This window comes from Artibeus jamaicensis, unplaced genomic scaffold (assembly GCF_021234435.1).
Source record: "Artibeus jamaicensis isolate MK-2021 breed Jamaican fruit bat unplaced genomic scaffold, CSHL_Jam_final contig_76, whole genome shotgun sequence".
Classification (NCBI taxonomy): Eukaryota; Metazoa; Chordata; class Mammalia; order Chiroptera; family Phyllostomidae; genus Artibeus; species Artibeus jamaicensis.
The window spans coordinates 1,928,832-1,938,090 of record NW_026521954.1 but is presented as its reverse complement, the minus strand read 5'-3'; the positions used below and the strand labels follow the sequence as shown (position 1 = coordinate 1,938,090).

Below are 9,259 nucleotides of genomic sequence, written 5' to 3'. Positions count from 1 at the left end.
TCAAGAGGCCAATCCTGCCCACCCTAGTTCTGGTACTACCTAGCAGAATGGCATTAGAAGATAGATTTGGCAGAAATGCAAGTAAAGTGTATACACTCTTGGTCCAGCTGGCTCCAGCTCGCCAAATCAAAGGCTGATGAAAAGTGAGTAAAAGTTGAAAAAAAGTTTTAATTTGCTTTGATGTATTTCTTTATGATGTGAAAGAGGATATAGCTAAGTAGTCAATATATCTTGGGTTAAGCCTTCAAGGTATTTCCTTAGTATTCCAGAGTATAAAACAATTTTTTTTCTCTTAAACAGATATGGCAGGTAAGATCACTTTTGTAAATAGTATATTAGCACTATTTTGATAAGTTGCATTCAGTTATTTTTTTGGACAAGTTCATTGTCATGTAAAGCAAGTACCTCAAAATTCATTTTACATTTAGCAAAGGCCCAAGAAATTTTTTTGGACTTTGAGAGGAATTTTTCATGTCTTCTACCTTTTAATAAATATTAAAATTGATAACCATAAAAAAATTAAACTTGAAATCTTCTTGGTTCTCCTGATAAGTATTGAACCTGCATTTTACCAAGAAGAATGTTGACCTTTCATTTTAAGGGTTTATCTAGCAACCTGTCAGTCTGTTTCTGTGAGAATGTTCAGAGGCTGGATTGTCTAGACACGCAGTCCCATATGCTACATGTGGTTAGGGAACACGTGCAGCGTGAGTGGTCCAAGCTGAGTGTTACTCTAAGTGTGCTTCAACACACACCGGATTTTGAAGACTCACGTGAAAAAAAGAATTTAAAAATTTTGATTAATTTTTGTTATATAGGTTATATCACAAAATCATAATGTTTTGGATATAATGGCTAAATGAGAATTTAAAATTAACTTCATGTGTTACTTTTTACTTTAACAGAGTATTTTAAATCACATATGTGGCCCACATCATTTTTCTGCGGACAGCTCTGGTCCATCACTTACTTGGAAGCACTTCAGTAAGCACGGTGTCACCGCGTACCTGTGGAACACGTAAGTTTTAATTACACCCTACAAATGGATATTGGAATGTATCTTACAAACATTTCTAATATCTTTATCTCTAACTTTTACCTCTAATCAACCCCACAGGGCTTATGAGGTAGAGTGTATCATTGTGTGGCCATATCTGGAGTTCTTCCTATAGAAATACCCTTCGGGCATTAGGCTTGGTCATGTGACTTCCCTTAGCCAATGACCTGTGAGTGGCGATGACGTATCCCACCCTGAGCAGATGCTTTAAGAACTATCACATGATGCGCCATGCACCGAGACTCTCTGTGTCCTGGGCCACAAGGGACAGTTCCTACAACCCGAAGGAAGACAGCACTGAGCAGAGTCCCCGCTGACCCTTGAGGAATATGTGACCGAGTAAGAAGAAAGATTTCTCCCAGGAGATGGCCGAAATCACCTACCATCTCTTCAGCACCAGAACCAAGTTTAAGCTTTTCCAGTTTGGCAGGTGAGGGCCAGAAATTGATGGCCAACACAAAGTAGGTGTTCTACAAATATTTATTAAACACATGAATGAAGACTAGGTTTAAAGGGGCTTGAAGCTCATACATATTTAGAGAAAAACACTTTTTAAGGAAAAAAACCCTCCAACATTACTAATACACAGTTATGTTCCAAAAATGCAAATTTAGCCCTGACCAGTACGGCTCAGTTGGTTGGGTGTTGTCCCACAGAGCAAAAGGTCACCAGTTTGGTTCCCTGTTGGGCCACATAACCTGGGTTGGGGTTCAGTCCCCAAATGGGCTTGGGTGAGAGGTAACCAGTCAATGTCCTTCTCCCTCCCTCCCTTCCCCTCTCTCTAAAAATAAATAAAAATCTCAAAAATGAAAATTTATTTAGACTAAGAAAAGAAATCAAAATATTAAAAAGATCTGAGGACTAAAATACTACAAATATTATAAAAGTCTAGGAAAATAGCATGGTATGTTTATTAATTAATTGCTTGACTCACCTCTGTAATACGTTTCCATACATGTTTTGACTGCAAACTCTTTGAACTCCTCTTCAGAAGAGGACCATTTTGAAAACTTATTTTCTATAGAAAGATCAGAAAGATCATTCAGTCTTTCCTTTAGCATGACTGACTGAAAAAAGTTATTACCAGTAATTTAGAACATTTCTATTCAGCTTCACACAACATTATTGGTAATTACACTTTTAGAATTAATGGCAAATTTGAGAAAACCTCAACCAAGTTTCTTTCTTGTTATAAAGTATAACAATATATAATGGCATTTCAAAATATGGTAATTTTCTGAAGCCTTAGATCATATTTCTAGTGTATCTATATATTTTGCTATCTAGAAGAGCTAAGTCTCTGATAAATTTTCAAAACAAGGTAAAATTATGACGTGTATTATAAATGCTACATATTTATAAAAGATTATTTTCTAGTATATATAAAATAAAAACATGTCAAGGATTTTATGCAACTCATTAAATAATGAGACAACCAGAAAATTTGTTAAAATCAATTCAAAGGAGAAATGGAAGAACTACAAATTCATATCAAGTAAAGGAATATTGAAATAACTTTAGAAAGAGAAGTAAAACTGGATTTTTCTACAGGAATGAATGGGTTGCTAGAAAAGTCAATTCCACCACCACCAGGTAGAATTTACTTGTGTGTCTACAGCTATGGAAGGCAGAATAATGCTTCCCTCCCTGGGCCTCCAAGAGATCCATTTCTTAAACCCCAGAAACTGAAAATATGTTAGGTTACGAGGTGAAGGGGAATTGAGGTTGCAGATGGGATTAAGATTGCTAATCATCTGACCTTATTAGAGAGAGATTATCCTGGATTATCCCTGTGGGCCCAGTAGAATCTCACAGGGACTTGAATGTGGAAGAGAGCAAGCATAAGAGAGTCAAAGAGAAGCGGTGGCCACTGAAGAAAGGTCAGGAAGATGCAAGGTGACTGGCTTTGAAGTTGGAAAAAGGGGTCCAAGAACCCAGGAATGTGGCTTCTAACGGCTGAAAAAGGCAAGAAAATGAATTTTCCCCTACACGCTCCACAGAAAAGGGGAGCTGCGCCAATACCTTGGTCGTAGTCCAGTGAGGCCTGCGTGGGACTTCTGGCCCCAGACTGATAAGATACCAAATTTGTGTTGTTTTAAGGCACCAAATTTGCAGTAAGTTTTTAAAGCAGTAGCAGAATAACCTAATAGACAAGAATCAGTGGCAATGCTATCAGTTATCTACAATTCACAAAATTTCAAAAGAGCCTGGTCAAAGACAAAGCACATAAACACGCACTCTCACACATAATTAAGACTTCATATTCATGCTATATCAGCAGAGTTTATGGAGCTCACTTTTCAGGCAGCAAATAAAAGTTGGAACGTACTCCTAATGAGATGAATGACTCAGCACTTAGCAATAACAAAGATGCCCTATCCAACCACAGGATCATTAATCACTGATGGAAGCAGAAATGAGCAAATTGATGACTTGATGTTTCAGTAGAATCTCCCTTGGAAACCGGAGAGAGCCAAATCATCAATAACTATGGAGTCAATTCTTGCTCCATCAGCCAATTTCTAGCCAAAAGGAGTAGCAGCTGCTTGATATCCCACTGCTTTAGCTTCAGGGTTTCTGTTACAATAGAATTTTCTTTCCTTCAATTAAAGTACGCTGGGTAACACTTAGAACTTGACTATCATCCTATGGAAACTCTTATCCAGTAGAAATTGATTGACAGACACTAGGAAAAAATATAAAAGGCATCAGATAAAAAATGAAGATTAATGGGGAATTGTATTGTTTGCTTTCCTGGCATCTACACCTCGCTCTTTTCATAGCAACACTTAGAGTTTCAGAGGATGCAGATCTCACAGGTGTCCCTCTCACCACTCCAAGAGTGGGTGAATGACCCAGGCATGGCCCATCTGTCTCAATGACAGATTTAAGAATTTATGGGACCAAAGGACCCACTAAGAATCAAGCTCAGATCATTATTTGAAAATATCAGGCAAGAGGCATTTTCTATGGGCTAGTCTTGCTAGCTAACATGGTAGAATATGGACTGGAACTGAGAGAGAATGAGCTTGACAATGAAGTCGACTCAGGCAAACAGAACTGAAAACACAGATTCCTTTGATGTAATTTGTACTCTTAAGTCTAGATATGTCTATTGCAAGATCATCTACCTCTGGTCTCTTCCAAGTAGTCAATTACTTCCCACCCTTCCCCCATAAGTCTCTTAGGGCTTAATTTCTGTTATGTGCCATCAGGAAAGTCCTGACTGAGACAACTACGTATATTTGATAAGGTACCTCACTACTGTTAAAAGCTAACGTAGGGCATATCAAATATTTTAAGTTTATTTGAGCAAAAATCAGTTCAAATCAGGCAGCACCATGCCAGAAGTGGCCAGACACACTCCAGTGACAGGAGCTGGAAGAAACACATTAAGAGAGAAAAGGCAGAAGCACAGCAACACAATTATTTGATAAGCTATACCTTAAACATTTGCCTTATTTGGAAAAGTCTAGTTGGCCGTTTGTGACTGGTTGTCCCTAGGTTTTCCTTCTTAACCCTGAGGCATGTACAGAATTAGGTTTTGCATGGGTTACATAGGCTAAGGTATTAGAAACACTTTGGTCTAATGGCTTCTGTATATAATTAATTTAACACTACCAAACGGACTGATGAAGTTAAAGAGTAAAGAAATACACCTGGGGGGAAAAAGATGAATTCCAATTGCTAGACAAAAATTCAAAAAGAAAGGGGGATTAAATATCATCTATACATTAAACACAATACAAAACAAGACCTATTTGCAATGTCTCTTGATAATCTCTGTATTTAACACTAACCACTAAAGGCTCTAATAGAAATAAATATCTTGGCAAAGTGGCTTCAACTTCTTCTGTTATGATCACAGTTTATTTCGTACTGTCCCTAAATTGCCTGAAACACTGTCTGGGAATCCAGCAGCATCTGAAGCCTGGGGCAATGATACAGACAGGGAGAAATACAGTCTGCCTTTGAGATACTTAAGTTCCAGGGAGAGACTGAAGGAGAAGAAAACCTGGCTGTTACCAAAAATGACCCCAATTTGTAAGAAAAACTCTAGCACGATCTGATAATTTGTTAGTTCTTATTTTTATCCTTTGAACACAAATGATTTTTTTTTCTTTGAAACCTTTCTACAACTTCCATTGTAGGCCTACATCTGTGGTCCTTTTTTGGCTTACATTCAGCACATCTGAGAAAGCAAAAAAAGCAAAGAGAATGAAATCGAAATAACTCAATTATTAGAATAATATGATCAGGGTGGTTCAGTCAGCAAAATGAAGTCAAACTATTAAAAAAAGAGTTTTAATGGGGCGTATCATCTCTCGTAAATCAGGAAAGCAAACCGTGGACCATTTGCAAAGCAAGCTGGTTTGTGTGCCCTTTTCATTTATCTTCACCGAGCAACTTCCCAGAGCCGTGGCCTGGCCGTTTCTAGTTCAGTGTGGGGTCTCAGGTTGTGGAGCAGATTATTCCTCCATCCTTCCCTCATGTATTCACTTAGTTTTTTTTCTTCAGCTTCAAAAGGGAAAGGAAAATTTTCAACTCATAGCAAAAGACTAGCATCAAAACATAATTTCAACATTTACACATAATTTTTTTAAAAACTCCAACAAACCAATAATAATGGAGAATAATAAAAGGCGAAGAACACAACAGAAAAAGAGGCTACAAAAGAAAAAACCTGAATGGCCAATAAAATGCTGAGAAGATGCTCCACTTCACTGCAACTCAGGGAAATGCAAATTAAAACAGTAACGATACACCATTTCATACACATAAGATTGGTGAGAACTGAGGAAAACACAAGCTGGAAGGGGTTGGGGATATTCTCACACACCAAGAAGAAGCACTCAGGGGAGAAGATTTACAATTATTCTAATATGCAAAGTTGAAGATACTCTGGACCATTTCACTTCTAAATATTTACTCTAGATGAGCTCTCATGAAAAAACCGTTCATTGCAGATTGATTTAAAAGGTGAGACACTGAAGGTCATTAACAGGACATTAATTTTGGTGATTCATTAGTAGAATACTGTGGGAGAGTGAAAACAAAAGAACTAAACCCAGGTGTCCTAAGACGGATGCACCTCAACAGTGCTGACTGGAGAAGAGCAGGTTGCAGGGGGATCCAGGAAGTACGGTGCCGTCTATGAAAAAGGTAAAAGGACATGAAAGTGTGCTACAGTCAAACACCTGTCACTGTCCCCCAGGTTTCCTTTATTGCTGTTTCCTAATCTAGAATCTAAACAATCAAATCATGCATTTGGTTTCATGACTTTGTACATTCTTTTAATTTGAAATGGCTCTCCCCCCTTTTATACTGACACAGTTTAAGATTACAGGACAATGATTTTGTGGAAGATCCTGCATTTTTTATCTCATGGTATTGTTTGACTTCTCTGCACATTTTCTGTAAGCTGGAAGTTAGGTCTAGAAGGGCTCGATTAGATTTGGAATAACTATTCTGTCAAGAATTTTTATAGGGGATGTTGTGGATATTGTATTGCATCACTTCAGGAGACAGTGTCGGGATGACCCACTATGTTTGTGATGCTAAATTTGATCTCTTGGTTAAGGTTTTAACTTCCGTGTCACTCCTGTAAAATATTCATTTTTCCCGTGTATTTAGTTAAAAAAACTCTTTAGAGTGATACCTTGGAACTGTATCACTACTGTACCCCATAAATATTTTAGCATCCACTGAAAAGTCTGTTGTTAGTATTATTTTCTGACCATTTTTAATAAATTTATTTTTAATTGAGTAGCTTAAAAATTTAATTATAAATCAACTGAAAGTCCTTCACCCTCTTCTATTCTGTATTGTAAACAGTTTCTCATGTTTCCTTCCTGAAACTTAAGATGTTTGACAAGAATATAAAACAAATTATAATACAACAGAGGATTGAATAAGTGCCCTCCTAGAATAGTGATACATTCAAGGGTTTTATAATAAGAAATTTTTTTGGTGAGAAAAGAAAAGACTGGTGATGATGTCACTGGACAGTAGGATTGAGAGCATTTAAGCTTAAGAACAATTCCAAAACCTCTGGGAGGGCATGGAAGGGCTGGAGAATATCGTAAAGGCGTATAGTGACAGGCTGGAGTCGGCTCCTATTGGTTTGATTCTTAAGTTGTTAAGAACTTTGTGAGGCCCTGGCCACTGTGGCTCATTTGGTTGGATCATGGTCCTGTACACCAAAAGCCTGGGGGTTCAATCCCCAGTCAGGACATATACCTGGATTGTGGGTTCCATTCCCAGTGGGGGCATGTGTGAGAGGCAACAAGTCAATGTTTCTCTTTCTCTCTCTCTCTCTTTCTCTAAAATCAATAAACATTAAAAAAAGAATTTTGTGAGCTAGTTATGTGCAGCCATTATTAAAATTTGTATAAATTTACAATGTTATATTAAAAACTCATTACTTCCTAATTATTTTTACTATATCTTACCATTATTTATGTCTTAATGTTATTTATGTCTACTGTATCTGCACAATGAAAGTATACAATGATATGCAATGCACATCTTTCAACACCACGTTTAGTGACATTGTGCTAGAAATTGACATAGGTTATGGTAAGAGCATTTACACCGTGGAAATATCAACAAACACAACCAACCAGGGCTCCATTTATTGTTTTGTTGATTGTTTAGACTTAAAAGTGATGGAAACAATGTTAATAATACAGATTCAACTTAAAAGTGCATTATATCTGTAGCTGTTAAACTGACTAGCATTTTAAAATTGAGTAAATGTTCATCTAGTATTCAAGAATGAATACTCAGTCCAACGAAGTTGATCACATAATGTTGGAAGACTGAACTTTCTTTTTTCCTTTTCTTTTCTTTATTTATTTTTAGAGAGTGGGGAGAGAGGGAGAAAGAAAGGGAGAGAAATATCGATGTGAAAGAGAAACATCAGTTGGTTGCCTCTCATGTACGCCGTGACTGGGAACAGTCCTGAAACCCAGGCCCTTACCTGGAATCAAACTGGTGACCTTTTGCTTTGCGGGACAATGCCCAACCAACTGAGCCACACTGGTCAGGGCTGAACATTCAATAAACGTCTGAAGTGTTTCATTTTCATTTTATTCCTTAATGAAAATAGCAAGCAATATTCATGAAATCACACTGATTCCTTGATGGCAACCGCACGTTGCTACAGATACAATAGTTCGGTAAAAATCAAAAGTATTGTGTGAGAATCAATTGGCTGTGTGTAATTTACACTGAAGGACATTTTAAATTGTAGTAATTTTGTCGTAAGAATATTCCTGCCCTGGCTGGTATGGCTCAGTGGATTGAGTGCTGGCCAAGAATCAAAGGGTCGCTGGTTTGAGTCCCAGTCAGGGCCCATGTCTGGGGCCAGGTCCCCAGTAGGGGATACGTGAGAAGCAACCACACACTGATGTTTCTCTCCCTATCTCCTCCTTTCCCCTCTGCCTAAAAACAAATAACTCAAATCTAAAAAAAAAGAACATTCCTTAAATCAGTATTATATATATATATCTCACTATGGTTTGAATTGTGTCCCTCCAAAACTGATGTGTTGAAGCCCTAACCTCTAATATGTCTATGTCTGGTGATAAAGTCTTTCAGTAGTAATTAAGGGACTATGAGGTTATCAGGGACCTAGTCTGATAAGACTGAGTGGCCTTATTAAAAAAGGAGGAAAGTACCTGGCTGGTGTAGCTCAGTGGATTGAGCACGGGCCTGTGAAGCAAAGGGTTGCCAGTTTGTATCCCAGTCAGGGCACATGCCTGGGTTGCAGGCCAGGTCCCCAGTAGGGGACACATGAAAGGCAACCACACATTGATGTTTCTCTCCCACTTATTCTCCTTCCCTTCCCCTCTCTCTAAAAAAATAAATAAAATACATTTAAAAAGGAAGAAATGCTTTTTCTTCCCCCCTACCCTCACCCCTTTCCTCACACATGCACCCACCTGGGAAAGCCCATATATACACAGTGAAAAGGTAGCCATCTAGGTCAAGAAAAGAGGCTTCAAAGTGAGACTTACCTGTTTGCACTTTGGTCTTTAACTTCCCAGGCTCCAGAACTGTGATAAATCTTTGATGTTTAAGTCACCTGGCCTGTGGTATTATGTTATGGCTGCCCACACATTGACAAACACATACACACTCCTGGTAATAGAAAATAATGACAAGAAATGTCAGAGTGTGACAAGCGCTATAAAAATA

General features: G+C 38.0%; 1 long non-coding RNA gene across 1 annotated transcript in view; it reads right to left on the bottom strand.

Moving 5' to 3' along the window:
• Positions 1-970: 970 nt before the first annotated feature.
• Positions 971-9,259, bottom strand: part of LOC119043861 (uncharacterized) — a 133,658-nt gene continuing 125,369 nt past the window's right edge. The window contains exons 2-3 of the long non-coding RNA XR_008392823.1: positions 1,992-2,075; positions 971-1,007 (exon numbers count right to left, since the gene is read on the bottom strand). This is a non-coding gene — a long non-coding RNA (uncharacterized LOC119043861). The remainder of the gene's footprint in view (positions 1,008-1,991; positions 2,076-9,259) is intronic.